We start from the raw sequence: 26,937 nt of genomic DNA on the forward strand, positions 1-26,937 counted from the left end.
CCTGGCCCCACTTATGGACCCCCTTTTGGCACTTGGGGTTTTTTTGGCCACTGTGTGTACAGTGTTGGACTGGATGGGCCATTGGCCTGAGCCAACATGGCTTCTCTTATTTTCTTACGTTCTTTAGATCCCACCCACCCCCATCTCTTCATTATACACCCTCCATGGCTCTCAAAACTGTGAGGTAGCAACATTCCCCCCCTGACATTCAAGCTTTTTCTTCTGGGGTTTCGATAACATCATCGACAGGTTGAGGGATCAATGGTCTGTCCTGAGTCTTCTCTCCACCCACCAGTGTCCACAGAAGCCAGGGGGCTGTAGGGAGGAGAGGGGAGAGAGAGGGCAAGTCCTACAGACGGAGTGGAAAGGGGGGGTGGGGGGAGGCTGTTGTGGGAAAGAAGAAGTTTTGACTGGAAATCTATCACCTCCTTCCCATGATTTATAGCTCCTTTACCAGAAGACACCAGCTCTATATGGGGGGTTCATTTTTAAAGGCGATATCTGTCAGGAAGTTTCTGTCTCCAAAGCATTTGGTGGGCATTCTCAGCAGTGCCGGGTGATTTTTTATTTTGCCCCCGGTGGGGTGGAGAGTTTCTCTCCTTTCCATCCCCTCCTAGACAGAGAAAAAAGGCTGAATTTTAGGGGAGGGAAAAGCCAACAGAAAAGGAAGGAATTTTTTTTTTTGTTCAGTTGCATAGTCGAGTCTGACTCTTTGCGACCCCCCTGGACACAGTCACACCAGGCCCTCTGGTCTTCCACCATCCTCCGAAGTCTGCTCAAATTCGTGTTTGTTACATCAGTAACGCTGTCCAGCCATTTCTTTTTGCCATCCTCTTCTTCTTTTGCCTTCTGTCTTTCCCAGCATCAGGGTCTTCTCCAGGGAGTGCTCCCTTCTCATTGGGTGGCCAAAGTATTGGAGCTTCAGCTTCAGCATCTGCCCTTCCAGGGAACAGTCTGGGTTGATTTCCCTTAGGACTGACTGATTGGATCTTCTCACAGTCCAAGGGGACCCCTCAATAGTCTTCTCCAGCACCACAGCTCAAAAGCATCTGTAAGGGATTCTAGCAGGACCTCCTTTGCCTATTTGCCACACACCCCTGATGTAGCCAGTCCTCCTGGAGCTTACAGTAGGCCCTGTACGAAGAGCCCTGTAAGGGATTCTAGCAGGACCTCCTTTGCCTATTAGGCCACACACTCCTGATGTAGCCAGTCCTCCTGGAGCTTACAGCAGGCCCTATACGAACAGCCCTGTAAGGGATTCTAGGCAGGACCTCCTTTGCCTATTTGCCACACACCCCTGATGTAGCCAGTCCTCCTGGAGCTTACAGTATGCCCTGTAAGAAGAGCCCTGTAAGCTGCTGGATGATTGGCTACATCAAGGTGTGTGGCTTAATATGCCAAGGAGTTCCTGCTGCAAGCAAAAAAGCCCTATGCACTAGACACATGAGTTATTCCTAAAAGGCCTCATAAACATTTCTGTCTTGTATTTGTTAATCTCTCTATGGAACATTCCTTTTTTTGATCCAAATTTTGACATATTGTTGGCCAGTTCTTTGTAAAGTGTTTCTATTTGTTCCTCATGTTGGTGGAGCTCTGAAGAAGGCCTTATTCAAGCCAAAACTTGTTAGGTCACAAAGAACTGATCCTTGTGTGTCTGTCATTTGTACTCTTTAATGAGGCTTTTCCTTAGGCCCTTATATGTTTTTAAACTTTTCTCAAAATAAGCATGTGTATTTTTACCCATTGGTAGAGGGAAAGCCAGATGGTGTAGAATTAGAGGCCAAACTGTCAGAGTTAAAACTGGGCTGAAGAGATTGGTTGGAGATTATAGGAGTACAGGATTCTTCTTGTTGATCTAAATTTGTTGGTAGGGTGTCCTGTGAAATTCCTATTTGGTTATTGGGGATCTCATGGATTCTCTTTTGGCATTCAGTCTGTTTTTAATACGAGATTTTCCCCCTCAATAAATCCAGTCTCTTTCGGATATTCTGTTGTTCTTGACTTGGAGTGATTGGAAGTGATCTCTGATATTATAGTATTTTTACCTATAGCAAGTATATATGAGGTTTTAACTACTGGCCATCTACTAGGTTTCTTTCTTACCCTTTTTGGTTCTTGATTCATTTTTTACTAAGCATCCCACTCCTTCCTTCCTTCCTTCCTTCCTCTTCCTTCCTTCCCTTCCTTCCTTCCTTCCTTCCCTTCCTTCCTTCCCTTCCTTCCTTCCTTCCTTCTTCCTTTCCTTCCTTCCTTCCTTCCTTTCCTTTCCTTCCTTCCTTCTTTCCTTCCTTCCTTCCTTCCTTTCTTTCTTTCTTCTTCCTTTCTTTCTTCTTTCTTTCTTTCTTTCTTTCTTTCTTTCTTTTCTTTCTTTCTTTCTTTCTTTCTTTCTTTCCCTCCCTCATTCCTTTTTCCTCCCTCTCTCCTCCTCCATCTATTTGCCTTCCTTTCTTCCTCCCTCCCTCCTCCACCATCTATTTTCAGCATTGCATATGAACATATATGAACATATGGAGCTGCCTTATACTGTATCAGACCCCTGGGTCCATCAAAAGTCAGTATTGTCTTCTCAGACTGGCAGCGGCTCTCCAGGGTCTCAAGCTGAGGATCTTCACACCTATTTATTTTCTTCCTTCCTTCCTTCCTTCCTTCCTTCCTCCTTCCTTCCTTCCTTCCTTCCTTCCTTCCTTCCCTCCCCTCCCTCCCTCCCTCCCTCCCTCCTCCATCTATTTTCCTTCCTTCTCCATCTATTTGCCTTCCTTATTTCCTCCCTCCTTCCCTCCATCTATTTGCCTTCCTCCCTCCCTCCTTCCTCCATTTGCCTTCCTTCCTTCCCACCAATCTCCAGGAGTTCTCGAGCCTGGCTCCAACCCACCTGCCCTCCCTTGAGCCTCTCTGGGCCTTGCGAGGCTGAGAGGTGAACCCAGCAGCTGACAGGAGCGCCTCATTTGCATTGCGCCTGTGAAGGCAGGCTGTGTCATTCTTCTTCCTGGCTGGCGGGTGGAGGTTTTCCCTGGCTGTAATATCTGTTAAATAGCTCGACAGCTTAACAAGGAAATTGATTCATTGCTCACGAGGCCAGAAGAGGGCTTTTGATTGGGGCTGAGGAGATGGAGACAAAGGCAGTGTGGGCCAACGCACCTGGAAGAGGAAATCGGCAACAAAATGGCACTTAAGATTGTGAGGGTTTTTATCTTTCCCCTCCTGTATGGTTCTCCCCCTGCTCCATGCTATTCTTACAACAACCCTGTAAGGTAGGCTAGGTGCGAGAAAAATATCTGGTCCAAGGTTACCCATTAAGTAATTATAATAAATAATGAAACAAACCAGATTTTTTTTTTTTAAAAAAAAGCTCTGCTTTTGCTACTGGCCTTCTTAAAATGAGTTAAATCTGGTATTTGCTGGTCTCAGCATGGAGATGGGGGGAATCGAACCCTTGGCTTCAAGAGTGTAGGCCAAAGACAGCTGGCCGTAGATTCAGTTTCTTTTCAAACCTAAACTTTGTTTTTACTGCTTTCATAAAATAAAAAGCATCATCCTGTATAAAACTGTACGATTTATTGGGCCTATTTATAAAATTTAACAGTGCACGTTAAATGCCCTTCCGTGCAATCTTAAACAGAGTTCACAACCTTCTAATATCACTGACTTCAGTGGATTTGGGGGAGTGGAACACCGTTTAGGATTGCAATGTAGTTTTCTGCAAATGTAAATGCAAATATATCCAATACAAGAAAGAGAGAGAGAGAGAGATGCAAACTGCTGCATTCTAATGTTATTTCAGTAGATAAATCTTAATTTCTGCTATTGCACAGGTAGAAAAAGCAGAATTTGAAATTAGGAAAAAAACTGGCAGTGCACAAAAAGAAGTACTATTGGACAAAAGCAGTTTTATACAGTCACAATAGGACAATCTGCATATTTAGATACTGGATTAAAAGTCAGACATGGAAAGCACTGAACTTGTCAATAGTGGCGAACAGGGTTTTTTGTCTGGGTGAGGGGGGAATTTAAAGGGTTCAGATTTTGTGGATAGTTGACTGCACTTCTTGTATATCTTTTTTTTTTTTTGAAGGTTTAATTTTTAAAAGATTTTTTTTAAATGTAGCGTTATTACCATCGTATGCATTATAGCATATGACCTGTTGCCAAAGGATTCGCATTTGAAACGATAAACCATATCCTTGATAATATGCTTTATAAACAGGGCTTTTTTTTTGTAGCGGGAACTCCTTTGCCTATTAGGCCACAGACCCCTGATGTAGCCAATCTTCCTGGAGCCCTATGGAAGCTCTTGGAGGGACTGGCTACATTCTGTATGGAGTTTGATTTCCATGGAAAATAATGGAGAATTGATCTGCAGGTTTCTGTGGCTCTGGAGTGGGGGTGCTATTTTTGAGGTAGAGGCACCATATTTTAAGTATAGCATCCAGTGCCTTCCCCCAAAATACCCCCCAAGTTCAAAAAGATTGGACCAATTCTATGAGCCCACAAAGAAGGTGCCCCTATCCTTCGAGAGCCAGTTTGGTGTAGTGGTTAAGTGTGCGGACTCTTATCTGGGAGAAAAGGGTTTGATTCCCCACTCCTCCACTTGCACCTGCTGGAATGGCCTTGGGTCCGCCATAGCTCTGGCAGGGGTTGTCCTTGAAAGGGCAGCTGCTGTGAGAGCCCTCTCCAGCCCCACCCACCTCACAGGGTGTCTGTTGTGGGGGAGGAAGGTAAAGGAGATTGTGAGCCGCTCTGAGACTCTTCGGAGTGGAGGCGGGATATAATCCAATATCATCTTCTTCTTCTTCTTCTTCTTCTTCTTCTTCTTCTTCATCTTCTTCTTCTTCTTCTTCTTCTTCTTCTTCTTCTTCTTCTTCTTCTTCTTCTTCTTCTTCTTCTTCTTCTTCCCAATGGAGGAAAGGCATTTAAAAGGTGTGCGGTCCCTTTAAATGCGATGGCCAGAACTCCCTTTGGAGTTCAGTGATGCTTGTCACACCCTTGCTCCTGGCTCCACCCCCAAAGTCCCCAGATATTTCTTGAATTGGACTTGGCAACCCTCGTTTCTCTCATTGCCTGTCTTAACTGTGATCTCTTTTTGTGGATTATATAGCCTCTAGGTGGAACTGGAGACCTGCTTTTTACCACTGATCTCCAGCTGGCAGAGGTCAGCTCCCCTGGAGAAACGGTTGCTTGGAAGGGTGGACTCTAGGGCATTAACGCCTGCTGAGGCCCCTCCCCTCCCTAAGCCCCACCTTCTCCTGGATTCCCCCCCCCCCCCGTAGAGTCTCCAGGTATTTTCTAACACAGACCTGGCAACCCTACATGGCGCCCACCAGCATCTTTCCTGGTACTCGCCAGGCAGGGCTTTGTTTTTTGTAGCAGGAACTCCCTTTGCATGTTAGGCCACCCCCTCCCTGATGCTATGGCAAACCTGGGCAGTATAATAAAAAGTAGAGACATCACCCTGCAGAAAACCGTATAGTCAAAGCTGTGGTATTCTCAGTAGTAATGTATGGCTGTGAGAGCTGGACATGAAAGGCCGAGCGCAGAAGAATAGATGCTTTTGAGCTGTGGTGCTGGAGAAGACTCCTGAGAGTCCCTTGCACTGCAAGAAGATCCAATCAGTCAGTCCTCAGGGAAATCAACCCAGACTGTTCCCTGGAAGGTCAGATGCTGAAGCTGAAGCTCAAATACTTTGGACACCCCATGAAAAGGGAGCAATCACTGGAGAAGCCCCTGATGCTAGGAAAGAGAGAAGGCAAAAGAAGAAGGGGGTGGCCAAAGATGAGATGGCTGGACAGCGTTACTGATGCAACAAAAACGAATTTGAGCAGACTTCGGAGGATGGTGGAAGACAGGAGGGCCTGGCGGGCCTTTGTCCATGGGGTCGCAAAGAGTTGGACTCAACTGTGTGCCTGAACAACAACAACCCTGATGTATCAAGAGCCCCGTGGTGCAGAGTGCTAAAGCTGCAGTACTGCAGTCGGAGCCCTCTGCTCAGACCTGAGTTTGATCCCAGTGGAAGCTGGTTCAGGTAGCCGGCTCCAGGTTGACTCAGCCTTTCCATCCTTCCGAGGTCGGTCAAAGGAGTCCCCAGCTTGCTGGGGGTGAAAACTTAAGAGGACTGGGGAAGGCAATGGCAAACCACCCCCGTAAAAAGTCTGCCGTGAAAACGCTGTGAATGCAACGTCACCCCAGAGTCGAAAACGACTGCTGCTTCCACAGGGGACTACCTTTACCTTTTACCCCTGATGTAGCCAATCCTCCAAGAGCTTACAGTAGGCCTTGTACGAAGAGCCCTGCAAGCTCTTGGAGGATTGGCTACATCAGAGAGGTGTGGCCTAATATGCAAAGGAGTTTTTGGAAAGCAGGCAGGGAGACCTCCTTGGAATACCAGAAGCAGACGGTAGAGGCAAGCTGTATCAAAAGCGCTCAGGGGGTTGTAGAAAAATAGGTGGTGGAGCTCATTAGCATAACCTCATTAGCATAACTCATTAGCATATGCTGCCCCTCCCAGCCAAAAGCTACCCGACGCAAGAAAGGAGAGTCCCGGGCAAGGGACTCCAGCTTGGGCTGGCTAGAAATCCAGCCAGCCCAAGCAGGCTTTACTCACCTGGGGCTCTCCTTGGCCAGTCCGCCCCCCCCCCCAGTCAAAAGGTCAGCAAGCACCCCAAATCACATCAGAAGTGAAGAAAGGATGGCACGGACTTCTCCAGCGGTTCATGAGGGCTGCTGGGGGTGTGGCAAAGCCCATGGTGGCTGGCTGGCTGGCCGCTCTCCTAATCCAGGGATTGTTCTGCAGCTGCACCTCCTATTCAGTGGACGAGGTAGGTGGGAGGAGGAGGGGGGAACCCTCAGAAAGGTTCAGGAGCTGAATTCATGGCCTGAAACCGCTTCTCTGAACGTTCTCCATGCCCCAGTAGGGGTCGCCAGAAGTCACCATGCCTTCCAAGCATGCCCCCACACACGTACACAATTCAAAAGATACCCAAAAAGGGGGGGGGGGGGGAAGACCAACAAAGTCCTCTGGTTGGTTGGCCTTAAAGTTGTCACTGGATTCATACTTTGCTCTATTGCTTCAGACTAGGGGTGGCCAAACTTGCTTAATGTAAGGGCCACATAGAATAAATGTCAGATATTTGAGAGCTGCAAGGGAAGAAGGGAGGGAGGGAAGCAGATAGGTGGGGAAGGAGAGGTAGAAAGAAAGCCACTTTAAACTTTTTAAATGCATTCATCGACTGGGTTGGCTTAAAAAGGTTATTAAAGAGACAAATGCTTTCTCCGAGTTGGCCAGGTCAAGGGCAGTGGGGGCTTCAAGAGCCACACAGTATGTTGTGAAAGAGCCACATGTGTCTCCCGAGCTGCAGTTTGGCTACCCCTGGGCTATGGCATAATAGTACAGACCACTCTCTTTGTCATGCTTGGAATTATTAGGAAGGAACTGGAAACAAATCAGCCAGTATCATAATGCCTCTTGTATAAATCGGTGGTGCGGTCTCAATTTGGAGTACGGTGTGCAATTCTGGTCACCGCACCTCAAAAAGGATATCTAAAAATTAGCATTGGAGAAAGTCAGAAAAGGGCAACAAGAATGATAAAAGGTTTGGAAACACTTTCCCTATGAAGAAAGGTTAAAACGCTTGGGGCTCTTTAGCTTGGAGAAATGTCGACTGCCGGGGTGACATGATAGAGGTTTACAAGATTTTGCATGGGATGGAAAAAAGTAGAGAAAGAAGTCCTTTTCTCCCTTTCTCACAATGCAAGAACTCGTGGGCATTCAATGAAATTGCTGAGCAGTCAGGTTAAAATGGATAAAAGGAAGTACTTCTTCACCCAAAGGGTGATTAACCTGTGAATTCACTGCCCAGAGGGTGGTGGTGGCGGCTACAAGCATAGCCAGCTTCAAGAGGGGGATTGGATAAAAATATATGGAGCAGAGGTCCATCAGTGGCTATTAGCCACAGTGTTTGTGTGTGTGTGTGTATTGGCCACTGTGTGATACAGCGTGTTGGAATGGATTGGCCATTGGCCTGATCCCAGCATGGCTTCTCTTATGTGACACAGAGTGTTGGACTGATGGGCCACTGGCCTGATCCAACATGCTTCTTTTATGTTCTTATGTGACTCAGAGTGTTGGAATGGATGGGCCATTGGAGTGATCCAACATGGCTTCTCTTATGTTCTTATGTGACACAGAGTGTTGGACTGGATGGGCCATTGGCCTGATCCAACATGGCTTCTCTTATGTTCTTATGTTTGTCAGTAAATCGATGCTTCCCTCGACAGGCATCCATCTCTCCTCTGCCCTCTTTAATATCTTCTGAACAAATTAAAACATTATCCATATTAACCCACCCACCACGTTACAAGCTGGAGGTGGGAGGTGAAACCCTCCTGGATCTCTGCAATTACTCTCTGAAAGGTCCAGGGGGAAAACCCTGATAGCAGCAACAGTGTATTAAAAGGTAAAGGTAGGCCCTGTGCAAGCACCAGTCGTTTCCGGTGGGGTGACGTTGCTTCTCACAACGTTTTCATGGCAGACTTTTAACGGAGTGGGTTGCGTTGCCTTCCCCAGTCATCTCCGCTTTCTCCCCAGCAAGCTGGGGACTTATTTTACTGACCTCAGAAGGATGGAAAGCTGAGTCAACCTGGAGCCAGCTATCTGAACCCAGCTTCTGCCGGGATTGAACTCAGGTCGTGAGCAGAGCTTAAGACTGCAGTACTGCAGCTTTACAACTCTGCGCCACGGGGCTCATTCAACAGTGTATTAAAATACACTAATTTCAAACTAGGCTGAACCAGCTACCATTTTATGCACCTGCAAGTACTGTGAACCCCTGAACTCATCCATTCCCCAGGGCTACAACCAGTTGTCCGTGACTTCCTCTGGACAAGGCAGGGAGGGCTATGCAAATGAAGGGCAAAGGCTATTTAAAAGGGGAGGGGGGTCTAGGTCCCATTGCATTTGATAGGACAGGCGTAAAAGACACAAGATCTTAATGGCAGGGGTTGAGCAAAAGGAACAACTGGGTTTTTTTTTTACAATTAATTCTTGATTTATGCTCCATCATACAAATTCTAACACTCTGCAAACTGGAACCCACATACACCAGTTTGGTGTAGTGGTTAAGTGCGTGGACTCTTATCTGGGAGAACCAGGTTTGATTACCCACTCCTCCACTTGCAGCTGCTGGAATGGCCTTGGGTCAGCCGTAGCTCTTGTAGGACTTGTCCTTGAAAGAGCAGTTCTGGGAGAGCTCTCTCAGCCCCACCTGCCTTACAGGGTGTCTGTTGTGAGGGAAGAAGATAAAGGAGATTGTGAGCCACTCCGAGTCTCTGATTCAGAGAGAAGGAAGGGGGGGGTTAAATCTGCAATTCTTCTTATTATTATTCTCAAAGAACATTTGCATTCTACCAAATACGCACTTTTTTTTTTTGTTTTGCAGTCTGTATATTGTCTCAAGAAGAGCCCCGTGGCGCAGCGTGGTAAAGCTGCAGTACTGCAGTCGGAGCTCTCTGCTCACGACCTGAGTTCGATCCCAGTGGAAGCTGGTTCAGGTAGCTGGCTCCAGGTTGACTCAGCCTTCCATCCTTCCGAGGTTGGTCAAATGAGCCCCCAGCTTGCTGGAGGGAAAGTGTAGAGGACTGGGGAAGGCAATGGCAAACCACCCCGTAAAAAAGTCTGCTGTGAAAACGTTGTGAAAGCAACATCACCCCCAGAGTCGAAAACGACTGGTGCTTGCACAGGGGACTACCTTTACCTTTATATTGTCTCAAATCTATTCTACCATTTGAGGCTACTATTTTCAAGAATATATATTCATTTGAAGACAACATTGAATATCATTAAGAGACTGCTTAAGTAAAGAGACTGCTTGGTTGGAAGGACTTTATTGCAAAGAGACATTTTGTAGCAAGGACTGTGTCAGTGTACTGTATGAATCTGTTGAATGTATGTACATTGTATATTCTTTGTAGCGTTATTGAACACAGATTCTTCGATGTGTTTGCTTTGGGATATTTAAGTTTTTGTTCTCTGTAGTGAAACTGTGGGCCAAGTTTACATTCTGTGTATAATTAACTTGGATTCTAACCCTTAGACCAGGGTGGCCAACGGTAGCTCTCCAGATGTTTTTTGCCTACAACTCCCATCAGCCCCAGCCAGCATGGCCAATGGCTGGGGCTGATGGGAGTTGTAGGCAAAAAAAAAAACATCTGGAGAGCCACCCTTGGCCGCCCCTGCCTTAGACTGTTAAATATATTAGGATGAATGATGTCTATGCAGATTTTATATGGGTTATTGATAGTAGAAATTGTGCGTTTTCTGTTTCTGTATGCCCCGGGGCCATAAGAAACTGACTGATAGGATAGTCTGCAGGGAGAAAATAAGAACATAAGAGAAGCCATGTTGGATCAGGCCAATGGCCCATCCAGTCCAATACTCTGTGTCACACAGTGGCCAAAAAACCCAGGTGCCATCAGGAGGTCCATCAGTGGGCCAGGACACCAGAAGCCCTCCCACTGTTGCACCCCCCCAGCACCAAGAATACAGAGCATTGCTGCCCCAGACATAAGAACATAGAGAAGTCATGTTGGATCAGGCCACTTTCCATCCAGTCCAACACTCTGTGTCCACACAGGGGCAAAAAACCCAACAAAAAAACAAAAAACCGAGTGCCATCTAGAGGTCCAACAATGGGGCTAGAAGCCCTCCCACTGTGCCTCCCACCCAAGCACCAAGAATACAGAGCATCACTGCCTCAGACAGAGAGTTCCAACAATAAGCTGTGGCTAATAGCCACTGATGGACCTTTGCTCCATATGCTTATCCAATCCCCTCTTGAAGCTGTCTATGCTTGTAGCCACCACCACCTCCTGTGGCAGTGAATTCCACGTGTAAATCACCCTCTGGGTGAGGAAGGACTTCCTTTTATCCATTCTAACCCGGCTGCTCAGCAATTTCATTGAGTGCCCACGAGTTCTTGTATTGTGAGAAACGGAGAAAAGGACTTCTTTCCTACCTTCTCTATCTCATGCATCATTTTGCAAACCTCTATCGTGTCACCCCACAGTCAACATTTCTCCAAGCTAAAGAGCCCCAAGTGTTTTAACCTTTCTTCATAGGGAAAGTTTGGTACAGTGGTTAAGAGCGGCAGACTTTAATATTGGAAAACCGGGTTTGATTCCTCACTCCTCCACATGGAGCCAGTTGGGTGACCTTGGACCACTCACGGTTCTCTCAGAGCTATTCTCTCAAGAGTCAATGGATGCTGTTGTTTTGTCCCATGTCTGACCAGTTCCTTGCTAGCAGTTGCTCCAGCCCCAGGCTTCTGCTTCCCCGCCCGCAGCTCAAGCAATCCATTCCCCACGAGTACCTGCCCTGGTGCATTTTGACGCGCAGCTCCCTCCAGTTTCCCTTGCTGCTTCCAGATCTCTAAAAAATCAAGAGTGCGAATCCATGAGGGAAGCTGGAGGCAGCTGCGGATCAAAATGCCCCCACATGGCAACTGATGGAGAATTGATCGCTTGAACTGGGGAGAGCCAGTTTGGGATAGTGGTTAAGTGCACGACCTCTTATCTGGGAGAACCGGGTTGATTCCCCACTCCTCCACTTGCAGCTGCTGGAATGGCCTTGGGTCAGCCAGAGCTCTCGCAGGAGTTGTCCTTAAAGGGGCAGCTTCAGGGAGAGCTCTCTCAGGCCGCACCTAACTCACAGGGTGTCTGCTGTGGGGAAGGAAGGGAAAGGAGATTGTAGGCCGCTCTGAGACTCTCTTCTTGAAAGGGCAGCTTCTGGGAGAGCGCTCTCAACCCCACCCACCTCACAGGGTGTCTGTTGTTGCGCAGGAAGGGAAAGGAGATTGTAGGCCACTCTGAGCCTCTGTCCTTAAAAGTGCAGCTTCTGGGAGAGCTCTCTCAGCCCCCACCCACTTCACAGGGTGTCTGTTTTGGGGGAGGAAGGGAATGAAGATTGCAGGCTGCTCTGTGTCTCTGTCCTTGAAAGGGCAGCTTCTGGGAGAGCTCTCTCAGCCCCACCCACTTCACAGGGTGTCTGTTGAAGGGGGAGGAAGGGAAAGGAGATTGTAGCCCGCTCTGAGGCTCTGTCCTTGAAAGGGCAGCTGCTGGGAGAGCTCTCTCAGCCTCACCCACTTCACAGGGTGTCTGTTGTGGGGGAGGAAGGGAAAAGAGATTGTAGGCTGCTCTGAGACTCTGTCCTTGAAAGGGCAGCTTCTGGGAGAGCTGTCATCAAAGCAGAAGCCCAGGGATGGAGCAACTGCTAGTAAGGTATCAGTCTCTGGCCAGATTTGGGAGTTTCCATTCTTATCATCTCTGATGAGATCTCATATCAGGGAAGATCAGGGCGATTTGTTTACAAGTAGGCAAGGTGCTAGCTGAGACCAAATTTTTGGTTAATCCTCCATGGCAGGTTATTCTGTATTCTTCTAGAATGTAACAGCAGCGAGGGGATTGGATAATTCCACGTGTGGGTTTGTTTGTGTCTCTCTGTGTGTGTGTGTGTTTTGAATGTTTGACAATGATGCTTGGGGGAAATGGGTGTTTGCCCATCACCAATTCATAGGGTTGCCAACTGCAGGTTGATAAATTACTGGTGATTCGGGAATGGAGCTTGGAGAGATGGTAGGTTTGCCAAATCCAATTCAAGAAATATCTGGGGTCTTTGGGGGTGGAGCCGGGAGACTTTGGGGGTGGAGCCAGGAACAAGCGTGTGAGAAGCATGATTGAACTCCAAAGGGAGTGCTGGTCATCACATTTAAAGGGATGGTGGATGGGGGCACATTCTTTTGAGGTTCATTTGAATCTTGCGGGAAGGGTTTGAAGAGAGACGCTAGATGCTATGCTGAAAATATGGTGCCTCCATCTCAAAAAAACAGGCTCCTCCCAAGCCTCAGATACCCAGAGATCGATTCTCCATTATCCCCTATGGGTCTCCATAGGTATGATGGAGTGCCCAGTGGACATTTACTCTCCCCCCGCTCTGCTTTATGATAACTCAGAAGGGGGAGAGGGTCTACAAACTGGGGGATTCCCTGCCCAGAACTGGGGATTGTGCAACCTGAACAGGTTTGGAGAGGGGAGGGACTTCAAGGAAAGGCAGGAGAGTCCAAAGCGCAAGGCTTCCGTGAAAACAGCCTCCAAACAAAACAAAAATAATCAAAATTATTTAAACAATGAATATATATATATATATTCAATGAATATATATATATATATGATATATAATATATATAAAATAATGAATATTATTATTATTATAACAATGAATAGATAGATGATAGATTAGATAGATAGATAGATGATAGATAGATGATAGATAGATAGATAGATAGATAGATAGATAGATAGATAGATAGATAGATAGATAGATAGATAGATAGATAGATATTCATAACAGACAACTCAATTGGGGTGACGTGATAGAGGTTTACAAGATTATGCCTTGGATGGAGAAAGTAGAGAAAGAAGTCCTTTTTTCCCTTTCTCACAATACAAGAACTTGTGGGCATTCAATGACATTGCTGAGCAGTCGGGTCAAAACGGATAAAAGGAAGTCCTTCTTCACCCAAAGGGTGACTCACACGTGGAATTCACTGCCACAGGAGGTGGTGGCGGTCACAAGCATAGACAGCTTCAAGAGGGGATTGGGTAAGCATATGGAGCAGAGGTCCATCAGTGGCTATTAGCCACAGCTAATTGTTGGAACTTTCTATCTGGGGCAGTTATGTTCTGTATTCTTGTGCCTGGGGGGGCCACAGTGGGAGGGTTTCTAGTGCCCTGGCCTCACTGATGGACCTCTTGATGGCATCTGGGGTTTTTTTTGCCACTGGGTGACACTGAATGTTGGACTGCATGGGCCATTGGCCTGATCCAACATGGCTTCTCTTATGTTCTTCTGTTCACCAGAAACCTAGTCCCATCGTTTCCAGCAAATGAATGCCAAATCATATCAGGGAAATCCAAGCGAAGTAGAAAATGATGTCAAAACTGTCAAAATATTTCTTGATGTGCGCAGCCAACAGTCCATAAAAGCAACAAAGTCATACTGGCGCTCTTGTTTCACGTCGGCTTCTTCAAGCCCTCGTAACAGTTTACAATACAGACATGTCGTCAATTTGAGGTCTACTAAGAGCAGAACTCTTCTTCTAGCAGGAGCTCCTCTGCATATTAGGCCATATATTGCTGAGCAGACAGGTTAAAACGGATAAAAGGAAGTACTTCTTCACCCAAAGGGTGATTTAACATGTGGAATTCACTGCCACAGGAGGTGGTGGCGGCCACAAGGATAGCCACATTCAAGAGGGGTTTAGATAAAACTATGGAGCACAGGTCCATCAGTGGCTATTAGCCACAATGTGTGTGTGTGTGTGTGTGTGTGTGTGTATATATATATATAATATATATATATATATATATAATATATATATATATATATATATATTTTGCCACTGTGTGACACAGAGTGTTGGACTGGATGGGCCGTTGGCCTGATCCAACATGGCTTCTCTTATGTTCTTATGTACACCCCTCTGATGTAGCCAATCCTCCAAGAGCTTACAGGGCTCTTCGTACAGGGCCTACTGTAAGCTCTTGGAGGATTGGCTACATCAGAGGGGTGTGTCTTAATAGGCAAAGGAGGTCCTGCTAGAATTTCTTACAGGGCTCTTCGTACAGGGCCTGCTGTAAGCTCCAGGAGGATTGGCTACATCAGGGGTGTGTGGCCTAATAGGCAAAGGAGGTCCTGCTAGAATTCCTTACAGGGCTCTTCGTACAGGGCCTACTGGAAGCTCCAGGAGGATTGGCTACATCAGGGGGGTGTGGCCTAATAGGCAAAGGAGGTCCTGCTAGAATTCCTTACAGGGCTCTTCGTACAGGGCCTACGGGAAGCTCCAGGAGGATGGCTACATCGGGGGCGTGGCCTAATATGCAGAGGAGCTTCTGCTGGAAAAAGAGCCCTGAACAGCTTTATCCAACCGTGAGCATTTGAGTGTCATCTGGAAGACAGATCTAAATCAGGAACCTTCGGTGTAGGCATTATTTCGCCACCAGAAGAGTCATCCCTGTGATTTTTGTTGTTGTTGTTGGTTTAGAGGCTGGTTTTCGTGGAAGCCTTGTGCTTTGGATTCCCCTGCCCAGCCAGGGGTTGGCAACCCAAGGAGATGAGGTTTGGAGAGGGGAGGGACTTCAACAGAATCCACACTCCGAAGAGGCTGTTTCCTCCGGGGAACCTGATCTCTGTAGTCTGGGAACGAGTTGTAATTCCAGCAGTTCTCCAGGACTCCGCGTGAACGTTGATAACCTCCCGTCCATCACCTCATTCCAGCAGGGCAGTATTGTTAGTTTGCTGCACCAGAAATAAATGGGAGACCACAGTGGCGGACTGGCCATGGTGTCCGCTTGCCCAATGGCAAGTGAGCCCCTGATGAAGGAGCCCCCCCTTAAACTTTAGACAATATGTTAAAAATGTTCATTTTAGTAGCTTGAAATATAATGGACAGTCCAACATTATTATTGTATAGGCTTCCCAATCCCCAGGTCCCAGAGGGGGATCCCCAGTATTACAGGCTTCCCCCCCCTCCCCCAGCCAGCTGGCCGGCGGGGGAAGCCCCGCCCCCACAGCCATCATGCACCTCCATGTACAATTCCCATAAGGAATGATGGGGAATTGATCCGCGGGTATTGGGGGCTGGGGGGGGGGGGCTGTTTTTTGAGATAGAGGAGCCACATTTTCAGTATAGCATCTAGTGCCTCTCCCCAAAATACCTCCCAAGTTCAAAAAGATTGGGCCAAGCGGTCCAATTCTATGAGCCCCCAAAGAAGGTGCCCCTATCCTTCATTATTTCCTATGGAAGGAAGGCATTTAAAAAGGTGTGCAGTCCCTTTAAATGTGATGGCCAGAATTCTCTTGGAGTTCAATTATGCTTGTCACACCCTTGTTCCTGGCTCCACCCCCAAAGTCTCCTGGCTCCACCCCCAGAGTCCCCAAATATTTCTTGAATTGGACTTGGCAACCCTGTTATTGTAATGCAACTAAAATTTATGCTGTATTTAGGGTTGCCAACCTCCAGGTGGGACCTGGGGATCTCCCGCTTTTACGATTGATCTCCAGTTGGCAGAGACCAACTCCCCTGGAGAAAACGCAATCTGTATTTACACTTAGTATCTACTGTATACTGCCAATAATATGCACAATGGACGTACACTGTAATTACTAAAATAGATATACATTTATTTTGCAAAAAGTTTTAATTGTACCCTTTTCCCACGTATGTGTTTTTGAAAATTTAATTTATTTTCTTACTTATCAGATTTATATCCCGCCCTCCCCCGCCAGGCTCAGGGCGGCTAACAACAGTTTAAAAACATTAGCAATTTACAAACATCATGTAAAAATAAAATATATATTAATAATGTCCACAAATATTAAAAATCCAAGATGGCAAGCTTCTAATTTCCATTATATTAGTTCAGTGAGATTGTCGGTGTTTTATTTATTTCTTATAAAAATTAAATGTTAGCCTTATAATTGTGGGTGGGCCCCTGTGTCTCCTGGCAACCAATATTCCAACATAAATGGAGACCATTGTGTCATTAAGCCTCCCCAAGAATCATAGAATCATAGAGTTGGAAGGGACCTCCAGGGTCATCTAGTCCAACCCCCTGCAAAATGCAGGAAACTAACAAATACCTCCCCCTAAATTCACAGGATCTTCATTGCTGTCAGATGGCCATCTAGCCTCTGTTGGAAAACCTCCAAGGAAGGAGAATCATAGAACCCTAGAGTTGGAAGGGACCTCCAGGGTCATCTAGTCCAACCCCCCGCACAATGCAGAAAACTCACAAACCCCTCCCCCTAAATTCACAGGATCTTCATTGCTGTCAGATGGCCATCTAGCCTCTGTTGGAAAACCTCCAAGGAAGGAGAATCATAGAACCCTAGAGTTGGAAGGGATCTCCAGGGGTCCTCTAGTCCACCCCCCTGCAAAATGCAGGAAACTCACAAATACTCCCCCTAAATTCGCAGGATCTTCATTGCTGTCAGATGGCCATCTAGCCTCTGTTTAAAAACCTCCAAGGAAGGAGAGCCCACCACCTCCAGAGGAAGCCTGTTCCACTGAGGAACCGCTCTAACGGTCAGGAAGTTCTTCCTAATGTTGAGCCGGAAACTCTTTTGATTTAATTTCAACTCTTTGGTTCTGGTCCTACCTTCTGGGGCCACAGAAAACAAGAATCATGGTTTTAATTATTGTCAATATTTCCTGCACTTTTGCATCTCCAGAGGAAACTGCTGGGAGTGCAGGTGTCTTAGAAAGGAAGCTATGACACTCAAAAGTTGACAATTCTTGTTGGTCTCCAAGGAATCAAGTCCTAGTGGTTGTACTGGAAACCTACATAGTATTTGTGAATTTTCCTACACTGTGAAGGGGGCTGAACTATATGTCCCAATTTGGTATAGTGGTTAAGTGCGTGGACTCTTATCTGGGAGAATCGTGTGCTGGAATGGCCTTGGGTCAACCATAGCTCTCACAGAGTTGTCCTTGAAATGGCAGTTTCTGGGAGGGCTCTCTCAGCCCCACCTGCCTCACAAGGAGTCTGTTGTGGGGGAAGAAGGGAAAGGAGATTGTAGGCCGCTCTGATACTCTGTCCTTGAAAGGGCAGCTTCTGCGAGAGCTCTCTCAGCCCTACCCACCACACAGGGTGTCTGTTGTGGGGGAGGAAGGGAAAGGAGATTGTGACCGCTCTGAGACTCTGGGATTCGGAGTGGAGGGTGGGATATAAATCAAACGTCTTCTTCTTCACAGGGCTTTTTTTTTGTAGCAAGAACTCCTTTGCATATTAGGCCACACACCCCTGATGTAGCCAATCCTCTTGGAGCTTACAGTAGGCCCTGTACGAAGAACCCTGTAAGTTCCAGGAGAATTGGCTACATCAGCAGTGTGTGGCCTAATATGCAAACAAGCTCCTGCTACAAAAAGAGCCCTGTAGTGAAACTATAGGATCTTAGGGTACCACTGTGTAAATAAAAAACGCTAAGAGACACCATAAATTTTAAACAACTAGACAGTGTGATGTAGAGATCAGTGGTGTTCTGACCAAGCTTGCATGTAGAACGTCAAATAAACACGAGCATGTAGCAAAAAAGATGTTCACAGAAGGCAGTTCTAAAATAGTCTTTCCAACCACAAAGGAGTGACAATATTCCAGCATTTAGTTCAAAGAACTAAAGGAAGCCCTTCCAAAGTCATCTGTTTTAGATATCAAGACGTTCCATCCGTCTTTCTTCAGTTGGGAGGCTTATTTATCACTGGAACCCAGTCTTTACAATACATTCACAGAAGACCAACAAGGTTCAGAACATATCTGTTAGATTTCCAGGGTTTTGAGAATAAACATGCTCTTGTTTATTTGAAGTTTTATGTGCAAGCTTGGTCGGAACACCATTGACCTCTACATTACACTGTCTGGTGGTTTAAAATTTATGGTGTCTCTTAGCGGTTTTTTATTTACACACACACAAAACCCCAGTTTGCCTAGTAGCAGGGCCCTCCCTGGTCATAATTCCAGGAGATCTCCAGCTCCCATCTGGAAGTTGGCAAACCTAACTAGACCCTCTTCCAGACGGCAGAAGCCAAAAGCCTTTGGCCTTCTGCCAGAGAGAGAGAAACGACTCATCTTTTGAGGGTAGCTATTCACTCCAACGCAGGGCTCTTCCAGGCGAAAAAAAAAACCAGGCTGAAAAAGACGCATTTAATGTTTCTTAATGATCAGTAAATACCGATCATTCTGTAGGGGGGGTATTCATATACCTGTTCAAAAATAGCCCAGCTGAGAGCTAAAGCCTGGCCTGCGAAGTGCTTCTCTCTGCCTCTAATTACTCTGACATATTTGGCCTCGGGATGCACCCGGCGCATGCATAATCATAAAAAAACCCCACATCGATCGGTCCCCGCTAATGAATCGCTTTGGCTTGGGGTATTTCTTGCTGGAGGACCGTGCCATGTGCAGATTTATTGGGAAGCCCCGCATCTGGGTCCCCCGTCACACCCTCCCCTCCTGCCAAGAGCGAATGTTTCCCCATCAATCTACGGCTTGGCACCCAGGGACACTCTTGAGCTCTCACCCAGCCAGTTGGCAGCTTTCAACGCACTGGGAAGGCTTGTTAAGGAGGCGTGAAGGGGAAGCTGACAACGCTTGGCATTGCCAGTCCCTGGCGAGTTGATGGATTTTGGACGCCGGCAAAGGTTGGGGGTGCCAGCTCCGGTTTCATTTGTTTTATCCTCAGCTGGGGGCAGGGGATCCCCCGAGTTGGAGGCCCTTCCCCTGCTTCTGGGCCACGAGAAAACAGGAGGGGGGAGGAGGGAAATGTCTGCTGGGCACTCCATTGTTCCCTATGGAGAATTGATCCGTGGGTATCTGGAGGGGGGGGGGCTGTTTTTTTCAGGTAGAGGCACCAAATTTGCTGCATAGCATCTGGCGCCTCTCTTCAAAACGCCCTCCAAGATTGGACCAAGGGGTCCAATTCTATGAGCCCCCAAAGAAGGTGCCCCTATCCTACATTATTTCCAATGGAGGGAAAGCATTTAAAAGACGTGCGGTCCCTTTAAATGTGATGGCCAGAACTCCCTTTGGAGTTCAATGATGCTTGTCACAACTTTGCTCCTGGCTCCACCCCCAATGTCTCCTGGCTCCACCTCCAAAGTCCCCAGATATTTCTTGAATTGGACTTGGTAACCATAATGCTCAATTCCTTAAACCCACAATACCCAGAATATGGCCAGCGGGGAGAAGCTCCGCCCCAGCAGCCATCATGTGCCTTCAAACCTCAGAAGGCTTAAGAAGATGCCTGGAACAGCTTGCTTCTAGAAAGGTGTGTGTGCCTTTAAATCTTTGAGCCAGGTTGAATGGGGCCGGGGCAAGCCTGCAGAACAACGTGCCTGTTGGAAGGGAAGGGAAGGAGCCTGCACCTGTTTTCCCCCAGTCCCTTGAGAAGCTGTTTGCACACTAAAATTGTAACCTCTGGTTTCCCTGTGTTAGTCTGACGAACTGGGTTGAGTATAGAGCAATCAACAACTCCCATGGTGAGTCAATTGCCCCAGTGAGACCAGAAAGTGTGTGCTTCCAAACTGTGTTTATTTTGGCTGCTGTGTGCCTCTGTGAGAGAGAGAGAAAGAGAGAGAGAGAACAGAAGTGCAGCCAGCTACTTGGGGGAGGAGCAAATGAAGACTGTATTCAAGGGAACTGCACCACTGTATTTTTATTTATTTATTTTAAGTAAAGGTAAAAGTAGTCCCTTATGCAAGCACCAATTGTTTCCGACTCTGGGGTGACGTCGCATCACATTTTCATGGCAGACTTTTTTACGGGGTGGTTTGCCATTGCCTTCCCCAGTCCTTTACACTTTACCCCCAGCAAGCTGGGGACTCATTTTACCAACCTCGGAAGGATGACTGAGTCAACCTTGAGCCGGCTACCTGAACCCAGCTTCCACCGGGATTGAATGCGGGTCGTGAGCAGAGAGTTTGGACTGCAGTACTGCAGCTTTGCCACTCTGCTCCTGGCTCCACCCCCAAAATCTCCCAGACCCACCCCAAAGTCCCCAGATATTTTCTGAGTTACACTTGGCAACCCTAGCCATTAGGGACCCATCCACAGACAACTGGGTCTGACCTGGATACCCTGACCTAGCCTTATCCATCAGATCTCAAAAGCTAACCAGGACTTGTGATGTTTTGAGAACTTTGTTCCTTTAACTCCGGCCAGGGTTTTAGCCTGCTGACCTCGCCTTAAGGACATGGTGCAAGCAGAAACACGGAGAAAGGATATTGCTGTCACTCAGGCTCAGAAAGCTCTGGACATTTAAAAACTGAGTTCCTGTTTGAAACTCTGCTGCCTTTTTATATTTATTACCAGGCCTCAGATTCAGCAGGAGCTCCCAGGAGCACAGCTCCTGAACCTTTCTGAGGGATTTCCCTCCTCCTCCTCACCTACCTTGTCCATTGAATAGGAGGTGCAACTGCATAACAATCCCTAGATTAGGAGAGCAGGCGGCCAGCCAGCCACCAGGGGCTTTGCCACGCCCCCAGGAGCCCTCGCGAACCCCTGAAAGAACACGCTTTCTCCACTTCTTATGTGATCTGGGGCAGCAGGTGGTTTGCTGGCCTTTTGACTGGGAGGGGGGTGGCCCAGGAGAGCCCCAGGCGAGCGAGGCCTTCTTGGGCTGGCTGGATCTCTAGTAGAGTTGCCAATCACCAGGTGGGTACAACATACAAAGAGTATCACGGCAGAAAGGAACAAGGAAGCAAAAAGCAGAAAGCCCCACGTGAAACCAGCTTCTATATCAAATTACATAAACAAGAAAAATTATTCATATATAAATCATTGTATTTAACCCACATATATTGCTTTCATCAAAACAACCATAATACTCGGTCCTTACAACAAAAGGAAGCATTTACACCAAGAGTTCTTTTCCTTTATGTGGTAAAATTGTCCTGCTTTTCCATATAATCCTGGTGTGATCTTCCAAATGATGAATGTCTCTCAATGGATGCAGCCAAATAATTCAATTTTCAAAGAGGAAAGGGACGAGGTTGTACTAATACCCTTGTTTCGCAAAAAGCTTTTTCAAGCTAAAAAAAGACCTCTTAGCAGAGAGCTTCTTCATGCTGCAAGACACCGCTTGGTAGAGAGCTTATTCAAGCTGGAATAGACATCTTAACAGAGAGCTTCTTCAAGCTGCAATAAACCTCTTAGCAAATTCTTAAAGCAAAAGCAATCATAGCCCAAATGTTTTCTAACCTCTCTACCAAGAGGTGTCTTGCAGCTTGAAGAAGCTCTATGCTAAGAGGTCTTTTTTAGCTTGAAAAAGCTTTTTGCGAAACAAGGGTATTAGTACAACCTTGTCCCTTTCCTCTTTGAAAATGGAATTATTTGGCTGCATCCATTGAGAGACCTTCATCATTTGGAAGATCACGCCAGGATTACATGGAAAAGCTGGACAATTTTACCATATAAAGGAAAAGAACTCTTGGTGTAAATGCTTCCTTTTGCTCTAAGGACTTAGTATTATGGTTGTTTTGATGAAAGTAATATATATATGGGTTAAATACAATTGTTTATATATGAATGGTTTTCTTGTTTATGTAATTTGATATAGAGAAGCTGGCTTCATGTGGGGCTTTTTGCTTTTTGTTTCCTTAATCCCCAGGTGGGGGCAGGAGATCCTGTGGTTTGAAAGCTCTCCCCCCTGCTTCACGGCCATCAGAAAGCAGGGGGGGGGGATGTCTGCTGGGCACTCCATTATGCCCTATGGAGACTGATTCCCTTAGGATATAATGGAGAATCGATCTGTGTATATCTGGGGCTCTGGGGAGGCTGTTTATTGAGGAAGAGGCACCGAATTTGCAGCATAGCATCCAGTGACTCTCCCCAAAATACCCTCCAAGTTTCAAAAAGGGACCATGGGATAGAATTCTATGAACCTCCGAAGGAGGTGTCGCTATCCATCGTTATTTCCAAGGGGGGAAGGCATTTAAAAGGTGTGTGGTCCCTTTAAATGTGATGGCCAGAACTCTCTTTGGAGTTCAATTGTGCTTGTCGCAACCTTGCTCCTGGCTCCACCCCCAACATCTCCTGGCTCCACCCCCAAAGTCCCCAGATCTTTCTTGAATTGGACTTGGAACCCTAATCTCTAGCCAGCCCAAGCAGGCCTCGCTCACCTGGGGCTCTCCTTTCTTGCATCAAGTTGCTTTTGGCTGGGGGGGGGGATGGCATATGCTAATGAGTTATGCTAAGGAGCTCCAGCACCTATTTTTCTACAAAACGACCGCTGGGAAGAATTATCCAGCAGAGGGTAACTGGAGGGAGGCAAGCACAGAACAGGGACTCACAGAGAAGCAATGGGTCACCTCCTGACAGCAGGTCCTGGCATTTTACATCCGGATAGGGTTGCCAAGTCCAATTCAAGAAATACCTGGGAAGTTTGGGGGTGGAGCCAGGAGACTTTGGGGGTGGAGCCAGAAAATATTGGGGGTGGAGCCAGAAGCAAGGGTGTGAGAAGCACAATTGAATTCCAAAGGGAGTTCTGGCCATCACATCTAAAGGGACTGCACACCTTTTAAATGCCTACATTAGAAATAATGAAGGATAGGGGTGCCTTCTTTTGGGGATCATAGAATTGGACCCCCAAGAGGCAGGCAGCGGCAAGCCACCTCTGTGATGAACCTGGATAGTCCTGGCTAGCCTGATCCCATTGGTTCTTGGCTTTAAGCCGTGGTTGGCAGAGCTTTTGTTTTGAAGCAGGGGCTCCTTTGCATATTAGGCCACACCCCTCTGATGCAGCCAGTCCTCCAGGACAGGGGTGGCCAAACTGTGGCTCGGGAGCCACGTGTGGCTCTTTCACGCATATTGTGTGGCTCTTGAGGCCCCCACCAGCCTGTCGGCTGTCTTGGAGAAGGCATTTAAAGTTAAAGTTGCTTTCTTTCCACCTCTCTGTCCCTCCTCCTTCCTCCCATCTATTTGAAGATGAAGAAGATATTGGATTCATATTCCACCCTCCACCCAGAATCTCAGTGTGGCCTACAATCTCCTTTCCCTTCCTCCCCCACAAAAGACACTCTGTGAGGCAGGTGGGGCTGAGAGAGCTCTCCCTGAATCTGCCCTTTCAAGGACAGAGTCTCAGAGTGGCCTACAATCTCTTTTCCCTTCTTCCCCCACAACAGACACCCTGTGAGGTGGATGGGGCTGAGAGAGCTCTCCCTGAAGCTGCCCTTTCAAGGACAGAGTCTCAGAGCAGCATCCAATCTCCTTTCCCATCCTCCCCCACAACAAACACCCTCAGAGGCAGGTGGGACTGAGAGAGCTCTCCCAGAAGCTGCCCTTTCAAGGACAGAGACTCAGAGCGGCCTACAATCTCCTTTCGCTTCCTCCCCCACCACAGACACCCTGTGAGGCGGGTGGGGCTGAGAGAGCTCTCCCAGCAGTTGCCCTTTCGAGGACTGAGGCTCAGAGCAGCCTACAATCTTCTTTCCCTTCCTCCCCCACAACAGTGTGAGGGGGGTGGGGCTGAGAGAGCTCTGACAGCAGCTGCCCTTTCAAAGACAACTCCTGCGATAGCTATGGCTGACCCAAGGCCATTCCAGCAGGTGCAAGTGGAGGAGTGGGGAATCAAAACTGGTTCTCCCAGATAAGAGTCCGCACGCTTAACCACTACACCAAACTTGTTCTCTTTGCTTTCCTTCCATCTTGCAGCTCTCAGACATCTGACATTCATGTCTTGCGGCTCTCAGTCTTCTGATGTTTATTTTATGTGGCTCTTATGTGAAGCGAGTTTGGCCACTCCTGGTCCAGAAGCTTGCAGTAGGCCCTGTCTGAAGAGCCCTGGAAGCTCTTGGAGGATTGGCTGCATCAGAGGGGTGTGGCCTGATATGCAAAGGAGTTTCTGCTCCCAAAAAAGCCCCTGCTGGTTGGTATTTTCGATGGGAGACCGCCAGAGAAGTCCAGGGCAGGCGATGGTGAACCCACCCCTGAACATCTCTTGCCTTGAAAACCCTACAGTGTGTTGCCATAAGTCAACTGCAACTGGATGTCACTTTACACACACAGGCGTGCGCGCAAGCACACACAGAGAGGCAAACGACTGTAGCGGCAGCCTCCCTACCACACACCGAGACCCCTGCTTTCCTCCCCCCCTTCTTTCGCCCTCCGCTGTCCTCTTTCCTCCTTTCCCTCTCATGCCAGGTATAAATTGAGCTGTCACACATATTTCCAGGTGCCCTCTGGCACCCAGGCAGACTTCACCTGCCATGTTGTGTTACTGCGGCACTTTATTAGGACCAATTGGCTCTTGTCACATTATCTGCGGCTGGCTCAGAAGGCGCGTTGAGGGAGAAGGAGGGACGGAAGGCAAAGAGGGCGGGGAAGGAAGGGAGGGAGGGGGCAGAAGGAGACAGGCACAGAAACATATATAAGGGGTTTTCCTTTGTCCCTCTCCTTTTTTATTCCATATCCCTCTATAATTTGTTCTGCTTTATTCCATCCATTTTAGTTTTCATTCTTTCCTTGTCTCCCTCCATCTACTCCTTTATCTTTCCTCTTCTCTGTCATTGTCTTCCCTCCCTCCCTTTCTTCCTCCCCTCCCCTCCTCTCCCTCCCCTCCTCCCCCTCCCTCCCATTCTCCCTCCCCCTTCGTTCCTTCCTTCCTCCCTCCCTTTCATCCTCCCTTCCTCCCCCTCCCTCCCATCCTCCCCCTTCCCCATCCCTCCCTTCCTCCGTCCCTTCCTCCCCCTCCCTCCCATCCTCCACCTTCCCCTCCCTTCCATTCTCCCTCCCTCCCTCTCTCCATCCCTTCCTGCCTCCCTCCCTTTCATCCTCCCACTCCCTCTCTCTCCCATTCTCCCTCCCCCCTTCCTTCCTCCCTTCCTCACTCCCTTCCATCCTCCTTCCCCCTCCCTCCCATCCTCCCCCTTCCCCATCCTTCCCATCCTCCCTTCCTTCCTCCCCCCTCCCTCCCATCCTCAACCTTCCCCCCTTACTCCCATCCTCCCACCCTCCCTTCCTCCACCTTCCCCCTCCCTCCCATTCTCCACCCCTCCCTCTCTCCATCCCTTCCTGCCTCCCTCCCTTCCATCCTCCCACTCCCTCACTCTCCCATCCTCCCTCCCTCCTTTCCTCCCCCTCCCTCCCATTCTCCCTCCCTTCCTCCCCCCTCCCATCCTCCCACTCCCTCACTCTCCCATACTACCTCCCTCCCATCCTCCCTCCCTCCATGCCTTCCTCCTTTCCTCCCTCCGTTTCTCCCATCCTCCCTCCCTTCCTTCCTCCCCCTTCCATCCTCCCTCCCTTGTTCCCACCGTTCCTCCCTGCCTTCCTCCCTTCCTCCCTCCCCTCTTCCATCTATTTCCCTTCCTTCCTTCCTCCTTTCTTCCCTCCCTTTCCCTTACTCCCTCCCCTTCTCCACCTATTTTCCTTCCTTCCTTCCTTCCTTCCTTCCTTCCTTCCTTCCTTCCTTCCTCCTTTCCTTTCTCCCTCCCTCCCTTCCTTTCTCCCTGACTCCCTCCTATCCTTCCTTCCTTCCTCCCTCCCTCCCTCCCTCCCTCCCTTCCTTCCTTCCTTCCTTCCTTCCTTCCTTCCTTCCTTCCTTCCTTCCTTCCTTCCTTCCTTCCTTCCTCCCTCCCTCCCTCCCTTCCTTCCTTCCTTCCATCCTTTCTCCCTCCCTCCCTTCCTTTCTCCCTGACTCCCTCCTATCCTTCCTCCCTCCCTTCTTTCCTCCCCCCTCCCTCCCTCCCTCCTTCCTTCCTTCCTTCCTTCCTTCCTTCCTTCCTTCCTTCCTTCCTTCCTTCCTTCCTTCCTTCCTTCCTTCCTTCCTTCCTTCCTTCCTCCCTCCCTCCCTCCCTCCTTTCTTTCCTCCCTCCCTCCCTTTCTTCCTTCTTTCCTCCCTCCCTCCCTGATTGTCTCTTCCCTTCAGTCTCTTCTCTTCCCCTGATGACTAAGTTTCCTTCAAAGGAGGTGAAAATAGATGCAGAGCCAGGCTCAAGAGCTTTTTGTATTGTCTTACATCCTAATTTGCAGAGTTCAGAGGAAGATTTAATTTGCCTCACTGCAGACAGTCTGCTGATGCGAGAGACGCCAGCTGCATACCAATAGCAGGGAGGGTGTGGGGGGGCTCTCGTGGCTGCTCCCGTCCCAGCAGATCTTCTCTAACCCAGCATCCTGTCTCCAATTGGGGCTGCTCAGGAGGAATGGGGATCGCTGCCTAGCGATATTATCCAGGGATTTTTGGAGCAGGAACTCCTTTGCATATTAGGCCACACCCTCCTGATATAGCTAATCCACCTGGAGCTTACAGTAGGCCCTGGAAGAAGAGCCCTGTAAGCTCTTGGAGGATTAGCTACATCGGGGGTGTGTGGCCTAATATCAGGCCTTTTATTGTAGCAGGAA

General features: G+C 48.1%; 1 protein-coding gene across 1 annotated transcript in view; it reads left to right on the forward strand.

The window, feature by feature from the left end:
- ONECUT3 (one cut homeobox 3) overlaps window positions 1-26,937 on the forward strand; it is a 51,555-nt gene that overhangs the window by 1,557 nt on the left and 23,061 nt on the right.

This window comes from Heteronotia binoei, chromosome 2, assembly GCF_032191835.1.
Source record: "Heteronotia binoei isolate CCM8104 ecotype False Entrance Well chromosome 2, APGP_CSIRO_Hbin_v1, whole genome shotgun sequence".
Lineage (NCBI taxonomy): Eukaryota > Metazoa > Chordata > Lepidosauria > Squamata > Gekkonidae > Heteronotia > Heteronotia binoei.